The following is a 14,819-nucleotide window of genomic DNA, read 5'->3' on the forward strand; positions in this document are numbered from 1 at the left end:
AATACCATCATTAATTAACAAAGCCACCCCCCGCCTTTTCCTAGCTTCTTGTCTTTTCTAAATGCCATGTACCCTGCAATTTTCAGCTTCCAATCTATGTCATCCTGCAGCCATATTTCCGTAATGGCTATCGGATCGAACTTATTTATTTCTTTTGTACAATCAGTTCATCTGTTTGTTTTCAAACATAACATGAATTCATGTTTGAGCCTTTTGTTTTGTCCTTTTATTTTTGTAACATCTAGCCTTGTCTGCTGATTTACTCTTAGAGATTTGTACTCTGTCCCTTCCTGTCACATTCTGTTTATCATTTCCCATATTAATACCTTTCTCTCTTGCCATGTCTCTACTCTTTGATCCACCACATCTTCCCAAGTTTGATCCCTTGCCCCCAATATTTAGCTTAAAATCCTCTCTACTTCCCTAGTTACGTGGCTCGCTAGAACACCAATCCCAGCATGTTTAGGTGTAGACCATCCCACTGGTACAGCCCCAACTTTCCCCAGTACTGGTGCCAGCGCCCTATGAAGCAGAACCTACTTCTCCCACATCAGTCTTTGAGCCACATATTCATTTCTCTAATCCTATTGTCCTATGCAAATTTCCACACGGCTCAGGTAATAATCCAAAGATTATTACCTTTGAGGTTCTTATTAATTTGGTGCCTATCTCCTCTGACTGACTCTGCAGAACCCCCTTCCTTTTCCTGCCTATGTCATTGGTACCTATTTGGGCCACAACAACTGGATCCTCTGCCTCTCACTGTAAGTTCCTCTCCAGCCCTGAGCAGATGTCCCAAAATCTGGCACTGGGCAGGTAGCACAGCCTTCTGGCAGAGAGTATTATCAAGTTTCCTCACTATACAGTCCCCTACTATCACTACCTTCATTTTTGCTTCCTTCACTTGAATGGCTCCTCTACCACGGTGCCATGGTCAGTTTGCTCATCCATCCTGCAGTCCCCACTCTCACCCAAACAAGCTGAAAGAACTTCAAACCTGTTGGACAATTGCAGAGGCTGAGGCTTCTGCACTCCTACCCTCTTAGTACCCTTACCTGCCTCAGCTGCAGTCACACCCTTCTGTCCCTGACTACTTTCCAGATCAGAAACCCTATCCTAAGGGGTGTGACCACCTCCTGGTACGAAGCGTCCAGGTAACTTTCCCTCCCTGACGTGTTGCAGTATCTGTAGCTCAGCCTCTAGCTCAATGACTCTGAGCCGAAGCTCCTTGAGCTGCAAATAGTTATTGCAGATGCATTTTCCCTGGATCTAAATGACATCCAGGAGTCCCCACATGCTGCAGCTGAGACACATCACCTGTCCTGCCATCCTTAATGTGTTTTAATTATCTACTTAATTATTTTATTCAATTATTTATTTTCCTTTTATGTATTTTATTAACCTTGCCACAAGTTCCTGTACTATTTTAAACCTTAGGAATAGAATAGACCTTAACTGCTTACCAGATACTCACCCAAAAGTGAACTTCTTTCCCTGCAGTAGAGTAAGAACCAATTCCTAAAGGATGAAAAAGCTCAAAGCTTTAAAACAGCCAAACAGATTGCTGAGCTGAACTTAAGGAAAACATGAAAGTGAGTGGGATATTTCACACAATCCAATCTGAATTTCACTATTGTACAATACAGAATAACACTTTATCAGGTGGACAATGCACTCGAATGCATCTGAAGACTTTTCCATTTTCATAATGCTGCTCACTGCCTTGACAGCTTGCCAGATGGGAAAAGTAACAATCAGGCAAATACAGTATTTAATGGTCACTTACTTTTTCAAAATAAAGGCCAATCATCACCCTGTATCAAAATCATGTAATTTATGATATAGTGTTTAATTATGATATGTAAAGTTGGCAATACCTTTTGTACTTAGCTTGCATATGGTTCCTGACTCCAAATCGTGGATCTCCCACGGTCCACAATGATGCACCTCTTTCTCCTCCTCATCTAACTCCATCAACTCACCAAATTCCCAGCACTCCATTCAAGTTGCACTGCAGTGCTAGGTTGCACTGAGATGTCTGTATTTATATGTTCTGAAAGTCAAGAGACCAGCTGAGCCCCAGGTACAAAAAAATCATTTCAAGCTAGTTTCCTTAATTAACTAACTACAGTTGCTCCCCAGTGGATGGCTTCTGTCTCCCTGCTTAGGCCTCTGGATGAGATTTAGAATTTAAACAGCACTTTCAGTTAAATGTTAAATACAAACAATATTAGATGTTTAGAAAGAGGTTTACACTTCCCTCAACTCACCAAACCCCCAGCACTCCATTGAGATTGCACTCCAGTCACTGACCTGGAATTTTGACTAGGGTGGCCCTTTAAATGGTATGGAGACAAGTTGTTAAGATTAAGAACTAACATTAAGAATGTTGGGCGAGCTTTCAGAGCTGGATGGCCAATCAGAGGCCTCCCAGCTTCAGGAGAGCACCTGGCTACAGTAAAAGGTAAGTAACTGAGAAGGCACTTCAGCAAAAGGTGCCCTCTCACCCACTAAATAGTTAAATAAAAATGCAGGAAGCAGCCAAGCCACCAATGTCCAGGTGGCAGAAGGGGAGTGCAGGGCAGGGGGCATGCGGTGGAGGAGTGCCTCTACAGAGTGGCCTTTGTCTGCACTCTCACCCAGGCTGACAGAAAGTCCCATAGACTTTCCAGAAACGCTGACACCCCAGCCTACCACTGGGTGTCCACTTCCAGGCGGCTAAACTGCAACCCCCCACCCCACCCCCAATACATCAGGAAACTGGAGGTTAAATGGAAAATTCCAGTCAGCCTCCATCACTTAACCTTAACAACGCTCTTAACAAGCCCAATTTCCTGCCCATCTCAGGCATGATCAGCCTCACTGGGCTCCGAAACCACATTGGCTAACATGGCCATATCCCCTCACCCAGAATCCACTACATACAAAACTCACAAGCCCTGTAATAACATTGATAAGTCTTTGAGAAACTCATAACCCTGTCAAAATAAATATTACATGAATATCCCTTGAAAAAACACAATTCTATTAACAGCTCATAAATCTGTAAAAATAACTAAGCTAAAATTTCTGTGAACAGATGTGTCAACAATCCCTGCGGAGCAGAATCCAATTGTGGGTTTGGAAATCAGCCAAGCATTTATAATGAGAATCCATTGAATCCACTGAAGGTCAACAAAACCTACTGCGCTACATACATTCAAGCCTTTGATTACAGCCAGAGCTTCAGCCATCTCGCAAAGCTTTGAAACAGCCAAACAGATAGCTGAGCTGAATTTAAGGAAAACATGAAAGTAAAGGGGATATTTCACACAATCAGATCTGAATTTCACTATTGTATAATGCGGAATAACACTTTATCAAGTGGATAATGCACTCAAATGCATCTGAAGACTTCTCCATCTTCATAATGCTGTTCATTGCCTTGATAGCTTGCCAGGTGGGATAAGTAACAATTGGGAAAACATAGTATTTAATGGTCACTTACCTTTTCATAAAAAGGTCTATCATCACTCTGTATCAAAATCAAATGTAATTTATGATATAGCATTTAATTATGACGTGAGGTTGGCAATATCTTCTGTACTTAGCTTGCATAAGGTTCCCAACTCCAAACCATGGATCCCCCATGGTCCACAACACCTCTGAGCTGGTGTGAAACAGGTTGACTTCCAAAATAGTCCCAACCTGCTGAAAATTGCAGAAGGCCTGAAATGCCCACTCTCACAATACTACCAGTAATGTTGGGAAATCAGTGCGTGGGCTTGCAACCCACCCCCTTTCCTACACTGATGAAAATTGCCAGCACTGGGAATGGGGGCATAAATACCGGGATGGGGTATTTGTCCAGCCCACCATTTTTCAAGTCCGCCCAATGTGATTCAGCTCTGTGTCGGGACAGGTAAATCCAGCCCTATGTGCTCTTATTCTGAATTCCCATACCAGAGGAAATAGTTTCTCTATATCAGCTTTATCAAATCTATTTACATTTTAAACACTTCAATGAGAACCACCCTTCAACCTTCTAAACTCAACTGAATAATTGTCAAAGTAGGTAGATCTCAGTCCAATTACTTACTCAACACAGCAATTCCACCTTTCACAGTATTCCCCTCCCCACTTCCCTTCATGTTCCTACAATGAGTGCATCATACTTCACTCTACCACCTCCTCCTCCACCTACTCTCACACACTGCACTTTCTATCAGGTCACTGACCCTCACTTCCCAACATCTCACAACTTGTGCTTATCTTGACTATTCTGCAGTGACAGGCACATTCTCATAACAACTCAGAAGACTATTAATAACACACTTCTTTCTTACAGGATAAGGTCACTCACAGCTTGAGGCCTTTTAGACTGGCAATGTCCACATGTCATGGGCATAGTGTACTGAGGAAGTGGGTCCTCTGGCAAGGAGGAGCTCTTGAGTGGGAGGGAAGTGCAGTCACAGGCATCTGGACAGCAGCAGCCTCATGACCATCTGTAGAGGCTTTGGCGCGGTGAACAGGAGAAGCATGCAGAGAGGACAGTGAGCAGGCTGCAGTGCAAAGAAAAATATACCCTCCAGAGAGCCCATTGCATATGATGGTGGATGAACTGAACCTCAATGATGTTGTCGGTCACCCGATCCCAGCAGCAGTGAAGGTCGCAAGGGCCCCAGTTCATTCAAGGGGTCTACTGGAAACGTATGTGGGATCTTCCAATCAGCGGCACATCTTTGTATCAAGATGGCGACTGGTGCCCTCTTCAGGAAGGCCAGCCAAGAGATCCATTATTGCACTGATCTGGACAATCAGTCTGAGAGAGCCATGGGCTCCCCAGCCAGTGCTGGATATCCCCAAGTGCAAGGAGTGATGGGCTGCACACATACAGTCATCAAGCCTCCCATAGACCAGCCAGCAGCCTACATTAACAGGAAGGGATTCCACTCCATCAACATCCAACTGGCCTGAGACCATTGCCAACAGATCCTGTAGGTGTGTGCCAGGTACCCTGGAATCAGCCACAATGCCTAAATAATCAGCACTCCCAGGTGCCTGAGCTTTTTGCTGCCCCTGTGCACCTTCTGGAAATAAAAAGTTGATATAAGTACAAGTAAAATTCAGCTGGCTGATTAATATCCTTTCAGGGAGGGAACTTGTCGTACTTGACTGGTCTGCCCAATATATGACTCCAAACCCATGAATGTGGTTGACTTTTCGCCAGCCGTTCAGTTGGAGAAGCTGTCCCACAGCTGCCTTCTCAAGGCAAATAGGGATGGGCAATAAATTCAAGCCTTGCCAGCAATGCACACATACCAGGAATGTTTTTTTTAAGAAAGCATCTGTAGCATTCAATCAGCCATTTGGATGAAACATTTCCTTTACCTCTTCATACATTGTGCCCATTAGTATTTTTTCAAATAATTATGAACTGTGCGGAGGATAGTGTTAAACTTAAAAAGTACTTAGGCAGGCTGATCGAATAGGCAGGCTTGTGGCAGAAGAAATTTAACGCAGAGACATGTGAAGTTTTATTCATTTTGATTGGAAGAATGAGGAGAGTCAATATAAAATAAAGGGTACAATTCTAAAGAGGGTGCAGAAGCAGAGGGACTGTGGGTATATGTGCGCAAATCATTGAAGGTGGCAGGACAGGTTCAGAATATCATTAATGAAACATACGTGTCCTGGGTTTTATAAATAGAGTCATAGGGAACAAAAGCAAGGATGTTATGATAAACCTGTTTAAAACACTATTTCAGCCTCAACTGGAGTATTGTGCCCAGTTCTGGGCACCATACCTGAGGATGTGAATGCATTAGAGAGGGTGCAGTAAAGACCCTTGAGAATAGACCCAGACATGAGGAATTTCAGTTATGTGGATAGATTGGACAAGCTGGGGCTGTTTTCCTTTGTGAAGAGAGATTGAGAGGAGATTTGATAAAGGTGTTCAAATTCATGATGGGTCTGGGCAGTGTAGATAGGGAGAGACTGTTCCCATTGATGGAAGGATCAAGAACCAGAGGAAATTGATTTAAGGTGATTGTTGCTCTCTTTGCCATGACACGAGGGAACATTTTATGGAGAAAATTGTTAGGATCTAGAATACGGTGCCTGAGAGTGTGGTCTCAGTCAGGGCTTTCAAAAGAGAATTGGATAATTATCTGAAGAGAAAATATTTTCAGAGCTCTGGGGAACAGACAGAGGCATGGGACTAGGTGAGCTGCTCTTACGGACATTATGGCCTCTTTCTGCGCTGTAACTATTCTATGATTCTATAAAATGAACAAATTTCAAGAGATTTAAAAAATAAGCTTTGTACAATGGTACAGAAGTATAACAATTTTCATAATATTATTCTGGTTTAGTGTAAAGTAGGTTTATGGGTATGAGTGTAGATGGTTCTGTCTGTGTGTGTGATTTAATTACATTTGGAGTCAGGTAGACTGCAAGGTTGAAATTATCAAAAGAAGTTAGGTGTAGAAATGTACTTGACATGCTAATGAATAAACATGGATGGGGTCTTAGCATGTAAGGTGTGAAGGGAATTTGCATGTTTAGGTAAGTGAAGGGGTTGTTTCGATTTCAAAGGGATGTTAGAATATTTACAAGTAGCCAGATAAACGAGGCTAAGCAGTGTGTTTATTTTTCCCAGAGGTTACTGACAATATTAGCAACATCATATCATAGGAAAGGTAAAGTTCCAAAGATATATGGAACAATGGAATTTACATATTAAAGAGAGACCAAGGTATATAAAGGAGAAAGAAAGGCAATATTGCGCATGTAAGCTCTAACGGGAGTGTATGAAACAGCCTTCAGGAAGCCTCCAGCCATTTGTCCATAAGTCTGCTGAGTTCAGTAACTAAAGTTGGAGACAAGCTTTTGGAATTCCACTGTCAAGTGGGTACTGTGGTAACTTGCTGGCTTTTTTTTTAACTGTAACATCTATTTTGGATTGTTGCATTAAAAGGAATGTGTAACTTAAAGTCAGGTTAATTAGCAATTTTAGGATTTGTTGTAGTATTAAATAATTGTAGTCTTATGTACGTGCTTGGAATCTTTTCTTTTGTCCATAAATATTTTAATTGAATTCTTAAAAATCTCTAAAGATCTTAGTAGGCTCATTACTTCTGAATTCAGTGCACACACCTTGTAATAAATACAAATTACAAAACCATTGTAATAGCATGGCCAAGTTTCCCTTCTGGATTTGTTCCACCTGGCACACATCATTTGCCACATCATAATAAAACTGTGGGGCTCTTTGCAGGATTTTTGTAATTCCTTGATTGGTTTGGAGTTGGTGAATCTTAAGGCTATGAGTACGAGAAGCACATTGAACTCAAGAATTGATGTGAGGGATTTTAAAGTGATGAAACTGCAAAAATGGATTTATCCATGGCTAAAACTTTTCTGGGAGTAGTAGACATAACTCTGATTGGTTTAAAAAAATTATCTAAGTGTAAGTTAATAGAATTGCTGGAAAAGTTGCAGTTGAAGTTAATTGTTGGGGCAAAGAAAGCAGACGTAGTTGAAGTGATAGCACAGCATTTGAAATTGGAAGGGATACCTGACACTAGTGAGTCACAGCTCGAGGTAGAGACATTTCAGTTACAAATGAAGAAGCCTGAACTTGAACAAGCAATGGGAATGAAAAGACTTGAATTGGAGGCAGAGGGAAGGAAAAGAGATGAGGCATTTCAAAGGGAGCAAACAGAAAGGCAGGAGAGAGAAGGAGAATGGGAAAGGCAATTGGAACTGGAGAAATTAGCAAGTTGGAAAGCGAGAAAGAGTGGTTGGAAATTCTCAGGAAGGTTTTTCTCAAGCCAAAAAGGAAGGTGCTGAGGGTAGAAGTGACATTCGGAAATTGAGGTGTTTTCATTATAAGGTTGGGCACACAAAGTCAATGTGTTGGATGTTACAGGGAAAATCTGTTGCAGCGGTTGGAATGCAGAAACATTCTTGAAGTAAGAGTACTGTGAGCTTTGAGGTCCAGGCACAGGGAAAAAAGAAAACAATGGTTTGTGTCCAGGTAAAGCAGGAAGAATCAATGATAGGTAAAGAAGTGGGAATGTGTTCACAATTTACCCAAGGGAGTTCTGAAGGGCAGGTTGCAGAAATGTTTAAAGATTTTGTATGTGAAGGGGAAGTCTTTCCATGACTACAGGGCGGAGAAGGCAAATATATTAAAATTTTAAGAGATACAGGGGCTAATCAATCCTTAATTGTTGGAGTAGTGGGAAAATTGCCTACTGCAGGGGCTCAATTTATTTTAGGTAATGATATAGCTGAGTCACAGATGTGGGTGATGCCTATGGTAGTTGAGCAGCCTGTGGAGGTGCATTCCACAGAGGCGTAGCAGAAAGACCATTCTGGATTGTTTCCACATTGTGCTGTAATGAGATCACAAACTCACAGGTTAAAACAGGAAAAGGAGGAAGGTAAAATGCAGGGGAAAGATGTTAAAATTCAATTAGCTGATACTATCTTTGGTAAGATTTTTCAGAGAGAGAGAATGTAGGAGAATGAAGCTGAAGTGTTTAGCTCAAGGAAGCTGGTACAGTTGCAACAAAACACTCCACGAATAAAGCAGTTATATCAGGCAGCTTACTCAGAAACAGAGGCAGAATCTATTCCAGAATGTTATTACCTTAAAGGTTACGTGTTAATGAGGAAGTGGAAGCTGTCTCATGTTTCAGCAGATGAAAAATGGATGGTAGCGCATCAGATAGTTATACCATCTGGGTACAGAAATGAGAAATTGAGAGCAGCTCATGAAATTCCAATAGGGAGACATTTAGGAGTTAGGAAGACTCAGGCAAAAATACAAAAATATTTCTATTGGCGTGGATTGCATAAAGATGTAGTCAAATTCTGCAGAACATGTCACACCTCTCAGGTGACAGGGAAACCTCAAGCAGTGATTAAGCTGGCACTTTTAATTCCAGTTCAAGCATTTGAAGAACCTTTTACTGATTGGTTGTGTAGGATCCCTCCCTGAGACTAAAAGTGGAAATCAGTACTTGCTGACAATAATGGATGTGTTTACAAGGTTTCTGGAAGCAATACCGTTGCAAAATATTACAGCAAAGAGAATTGTGGAAGAGTTGACTAAATTTTTTAGAAGATATGGTTTGCCAAAAAAAATCCAATCTGATCAGGGTTCAAATTTCATGTCACAGCTGTTTAAGGAAGTAATAAACAGTTTGGGGATAAGACAGTGTAAGTCAACAGCTTACCATCCTGAATCACAAGGTGCTTTGGAAAGATGGCATCAAACTTTAAAAACCATGATGAGCGTTTGTATTCAAGGCTATTCACAGGATTGGTATTGGGGAATTGCATTCTTGGTATTTGCTATTAGGGATGCTCCTAATGCATCAACAGGATTTAGTCATTTTGAATTAGTCTATGGTCACGAGGTAAGGGGACCACTGAAACTGATTCAGGAGAAATTGGTGGGTCAAAATTCGGAAACTACTCTCTTGGATAATGTGACAATCTTCAGAGAAAGATTGAACGGAGCATGTGAGTTAGCAAGGGAACATTTACAGATATCACAGGTGATGAAAGTGAAGGCAGATAAGATATCCAAAGCTCGTAATTTGTTGCTGGGGAATAAGTGTTAGTTTTGTTACCAGTACTGGGTGAACCGTTAAAGGCAGGGCTTAGTGCGCCTTACAGGATTGAAAAGAAACTGAGTGAGTAAATTATTTAATGAATACTCCAGATGGAAGGAAGAAGCAGAGGGTGTGTCATGTAAATATGCTTAAAAAGTACTTTGACAGGGAGTTGACCAAAAGGAGTATTAGTAGTGGTAGATAGGATAAAGAGATAGAAATGAATGATACCCCAATTGACTTTCTAATCAAATTGGATAATGAAGGGTACTTAAAAATTTAAATGCAATATTGAGTTACCTTCCAGACAAGTGTCAAAGTGATTTGGAGAAGTTATTGCAGTCGTACAAAACTATTTGTTGAATAAGCTGGGGAGGACAAATTTAGCTACACATAGTGTAAAGGCAGAGGATTCAGTTTCAATAAGGCAAAATACTTATAAAGTCCAGCAAATTTATCACAAGTACAGAAATAAATTGAATTTATGCTTCAAAATGACATCATTGAGTCTAGTTGCAGGAACTGGAGTTCGCCTATTGTGACAGTACCGAAACCGAATGGAAAACAAAGACTGTGTGTGGTTATCGAAAAGTGAATGCAGTGACAAAAGCGTATTCATAATCTTATACCGCATTTGGAAGGTTGCTTTGAGAAAGTAGGACAATCAACCTTTCTCACAAACATTGGGCAGAATTTTCCCAGAATTGCACTAAATTCAGGAGTGAGCGGGTAAAATGGAGTCCTATCTGCCGATGGAAATGGCAGGTTTCACGCCATTTTGTCCTGAGGCCACCTCATTATTTATTCACTCCCATGAAACACGCCATTTCCATGGCTGGCAGGCTCTCATTCGCCCCGTCTGCCATCACCGCACTGTTGCATCAAGCCGGCCACCATCTTTAAATGGCAGCCACTCATCATCACCAGCTCAGCACCGCTGCCCAGGAGACATGGCCGGCAAATGAAAAAAAGGCTGCAGCCCCCCCACTTCAACGACGGGTCCCTTGAGCGACTCCTGGATGCCATTGAGGCCTGCTGGGATGTGCTCTACCCCCACTCTGGCCACAGGATGGGCAGCAAAGTTGCCAACCCAGCTTGGGAGGCAGTGGCAGCGGTGGTCAGTGCAAACGCCCTGCAGAGGAGGGCAGCCACCCAGTGCCGCAAAAGGATGAATGATCTCCTACATTCCACCAGGGTAAGTCACTCTTCCCAACATTCCCAACTCACACACTCACAAACCTATCACACATCCACAGGGCCCTCACTCACTGCCAGTGCAAGGGACATCACCATTCACTCCCTCACACAAACCGTCATTGTCCTCATCATATCCATGGGACCACTCACCACCCACACAGGCCAGGCATACTTAGCAGCTGGCCCGGCAGGCATTGATACACTCTCCCCATCTCTATCCATGCTGGACAAACTGGCTCACAACAGGAGGGAAAGGCCACAGACAGGTGGAGAGATGCTGGAGATCAAAGTTGTGACAAAATTCAAAATCAGAGCCAACCCTGCAGCCTCTGTGGACCCTGGAAGACTGCAGGGATCTACAAGCAACTCAGGATGTAGGTGTTGTGCACAGTCCCTGGAAACCATGCGCACACCTGCAGGATGTGTTTCTGGAGGTCGCATACCAGCTGCACGTTCAGTGAATGGAAGCCCTTGCGGTTGATGAAGTCCACTGAGTGTAGCGACGGAGACCTGAATGCCACATGAATGCAGTCAATCGCACCCTGCACCTGTGGTTCTCAGTCATCTGCAGGAATGGCAGGCGGCGTCTATAGATCCTGGGTGTCGCTAGGCACCGACCAGCCACAGCTCGCTATCACTCCTAGGTAGCATGTGTGCGAGCCCCTGCTGCCCCTTCTTCATGAGCTTGCTGCTCCTGCCTTTGCACAGCCAGGCACCTCAGTCGCTCTCTCCTCATTCTTCTTCAGTCTCTGTAGGCCATCAGGCATAGAGCTAGGTCACCAGGATCCATGATCCTGATGTGACCCTCCTGCAGCATGAAAGAGAGAGAGAGAGACGTGGTTATCACTGCTGCACTTAGCACCTTTCCTGGCCCTGTGTGACTTCCCCTTAATGCTTCCTGGAGAATGCTTGTCGCCCCTTGGATGGCCAGAGATGAGTGCGCTGCATGGCTGCTCTGTCAACCTGCGACACGGGGGGACACTGGTCCCAACCGGGATGCTGAGATTGCAAGGGGCTGTGAGCACCTCCAGCAGTGACTGCTACATGGCCAGCGTTGGCGAGGAGATTGTACAACGTGTGCAGTCCAACTGCTCTGCGGTCCAATAAAGTGGTGGCGGACTTGAAGTCTGTGCTGGGTGGGTGGGGCGCGGGTAAGGTATGGAGCGCTTGGTGGCTCTTTGGTGCCACCACATTGCTTGCATGTGTGGGCAGGCTAGGAGCCTGACCCCAATCATATCATTGTGGCTGCGCCTGATCTGTCTCAGTTACAGAGGTATGGTCAGTTTATACAGGTGTCCCTAATGCGTAACCACTTCCCTACTTCCCTCACTTACGCTGTCTCCCACCTCGATTGCCTGCATGTGGGATGCAGTGCCAGGGCAGCACTTGACCCCCACCCCCCACCAACAATGCTCTCCTCCGAGGCTGGCCAGTACTTGCCCCCGGACACCCCCTCCCCCCCCCGGCTCAGCAGTCACCTCTGGGACCAGGCATCAGTTGCCCCCCAACCCCGGCACCCCAGAGGCCTGTAAACAACAGGCGAGTTGTGGAGAACGCTGCTGCTCACTGACCTCAGTTCCCCCAAAGTGAAGGTCGCCAAGTGCACATCGCCTGCGTGCTGTTGTGAAACACATCGGCGTGCTTTCCCGCCAACGCGGACGGGCGATACAGCAAGGTTCCAAGACCCTGGTGGGATGGCCTTTTAATTATATGCTGATGTATTACAATTAGCTCCCCATTGACCGACAGCAGGAAACGTGGCTCTCTGTTGGTGGGCTGAGCAGACGACCGCGAACTGCCTCCATGCCATCATGAAGCAGGTCATGGCATATTTTCCACGCATACCACCAATCATGCCCGCCGCCAGCGGACTCGGAAAATTCTGCCCATTGACTTGCTGAGAGGACATTGGTAAGTACCGTTATCGGAGAGAGCAAAGGAGATATTGGCTTTTGTGACACCAGATGAACTATATCAGTTTAAAGTTATACCATTTGGCATGAAAAATGCACCAGCAAACTTTCAAAGACTGACAAACAAATTAATTGCAGGGCTGAGCAATTGTGCTGTTTATATAGATGACTTGATAGCTTTAAATTGAATATGGGACGAGCATTTACAACATCTGGAAGAACTGTTTAATTGGCTGCAAGAAGCTAATTTGGTGATAAACTTGGCTAAGAGTGAGTTTGCAAATGTGCAAGTTACATATCTAGGCCATACTTGGAGATGGTAAGATGGCTCTGTTATGATGCAGCAGATGATGTGTGTCAGACAGACCAAATCCACAAGGGAAACCTAGTCGTGCTATCACAACGGTTTTGCAATTTGTATGTATTTCGAGATGCCTGCACTGAATTCAGAAGTAATAAGTCCACCAAGACTTCTATAGATTAAAAAAAATCAAATTAAAATATTTATTAACAAAATAATAGATGTCAAGCACATACATAAGATTACAATTACTACTGTAATAACTCCTAAAATTCCTAATTAACCTCACTCCCAGTTACACCTCCTTTAAGGCTAGGGTCCAAAAAGAGACCTTAGATTTTAACCAGATTCAGCAAATTAACATAATACCATGGACAGTGAAATTCCAAATGGCTTTTCTCCAGCTTCAGTTTCGGTAGACATCAGACTTATGTACAAATACTGGAGGCTTCATTAAGGCTTTTTCACACACTTCTGTTAGATCTCACCTGGCCTTCTCCTGACACATAGCCTCATTCTCCTTTATATACGTTTCTCTCTTTTAATATGTAAATTGTATTGTTTCATATGTCTTTAAAACTGTATCTTCCTCACAATAGAAAAACTATCATGTTGCTACTATTTATTGTCAGTAACCTTTGGCAAAAGTAACCATATTCCATAGCCTTGCTTATCTGGCTAGATGTAAACAGACTAAAATCCCTTTGAAATCCAAATCTCCCTTCATCTAACTAAAAATTCAAATTCCCTTCACACTTTACTTGCTAAGCCAGCACCCATGTTTACCCATTAGCATGTCAAGTGCCTAGCTTTTTTTGGTGAGTTGAAGTTTACAGTCTACTTGACTCCAAATGTAATTAAATCATGCACATACAGACCCAACTCTACTTACCCCCATAAACCTACTTCACAGTAAACTGAAAAATATGAAAATTATTATAATTTCATGACAAGCTCCAAGAGATGTGAAAGTAAAAGCCATCGTGGATCTCCCTGTGCCTATAACAAAACAAGAAGTTTTGAGATTTCTGGGCATGAGTGGATTTCACTGGAAGTTTGTACCAAATTTTAGCAGTGTGGTTGCTCCAATAGCTGAACTATTAAAAAAGAACAAGAAGTGTCAGACAGCATTTGACAGTTTAATAACTGTATTGACTACGACACCAGTTTTGGCAGTACATTACCAGGTGCATGCATTAACATAATAATATATATAAATCCTTTGTATCAACAGAGGTAATTATACCAAACAGTTTAAGTTGGCAATTGAAGCAAGTGATATAGGCATTGGTGCTGCACTGTTGCAAGAAGATGAAACTGGAATTGAGAAACTGATAGGTTATTTTTCACGAAAGCTGAATGTACAACAGAGAAGATTTTTAACCATTAAAAAAGAGACTCTGACTCTGGTGTTAGTGTTGCAGCATTTCGAGGTTTCTGTTGCAAGCAATTCATCAGAAACAATTGTTTATACAGACCGCAAACCTTTAAAATTTCTGGACAAATTTCGAGACCAAAGCACAAGGCTGTTCAGATGGAGTTTGTTACTGCAACCATTTATTTTACAGATTATACATGTAGCTGAACAAGAAAATCTAATTGCAGATGCATTGTCAAGAGTTTAAAATTCAAAGGAATTTGGACATTTTAAATTTGGACACTGGACTGAAATGACCACTGTTGATACAAAGGAATTATATATATTATTATGTTAATGCATGAACCTGGTAATGTAACAGTTCGGGTACATAGATAAGTATAGTAAGTAGTGTAAGATGGGTTGAGAAGATTAAGCTATAA

The sequence above is a fragment of the Cetorhinus maximus genome, chromosome 11, assembly GCF_964194155.1.
Source record: "Cetorhinus maximus chromosome 11, sCetMax3.hap1.1, whole genome shotgun sequence".
NCBI lineage: Eukaryota > Metazoa > Chordata > Chondrichthyes > Lamniformes > Cetorhinidae > Cetorhinus > Cetorhinus maximus.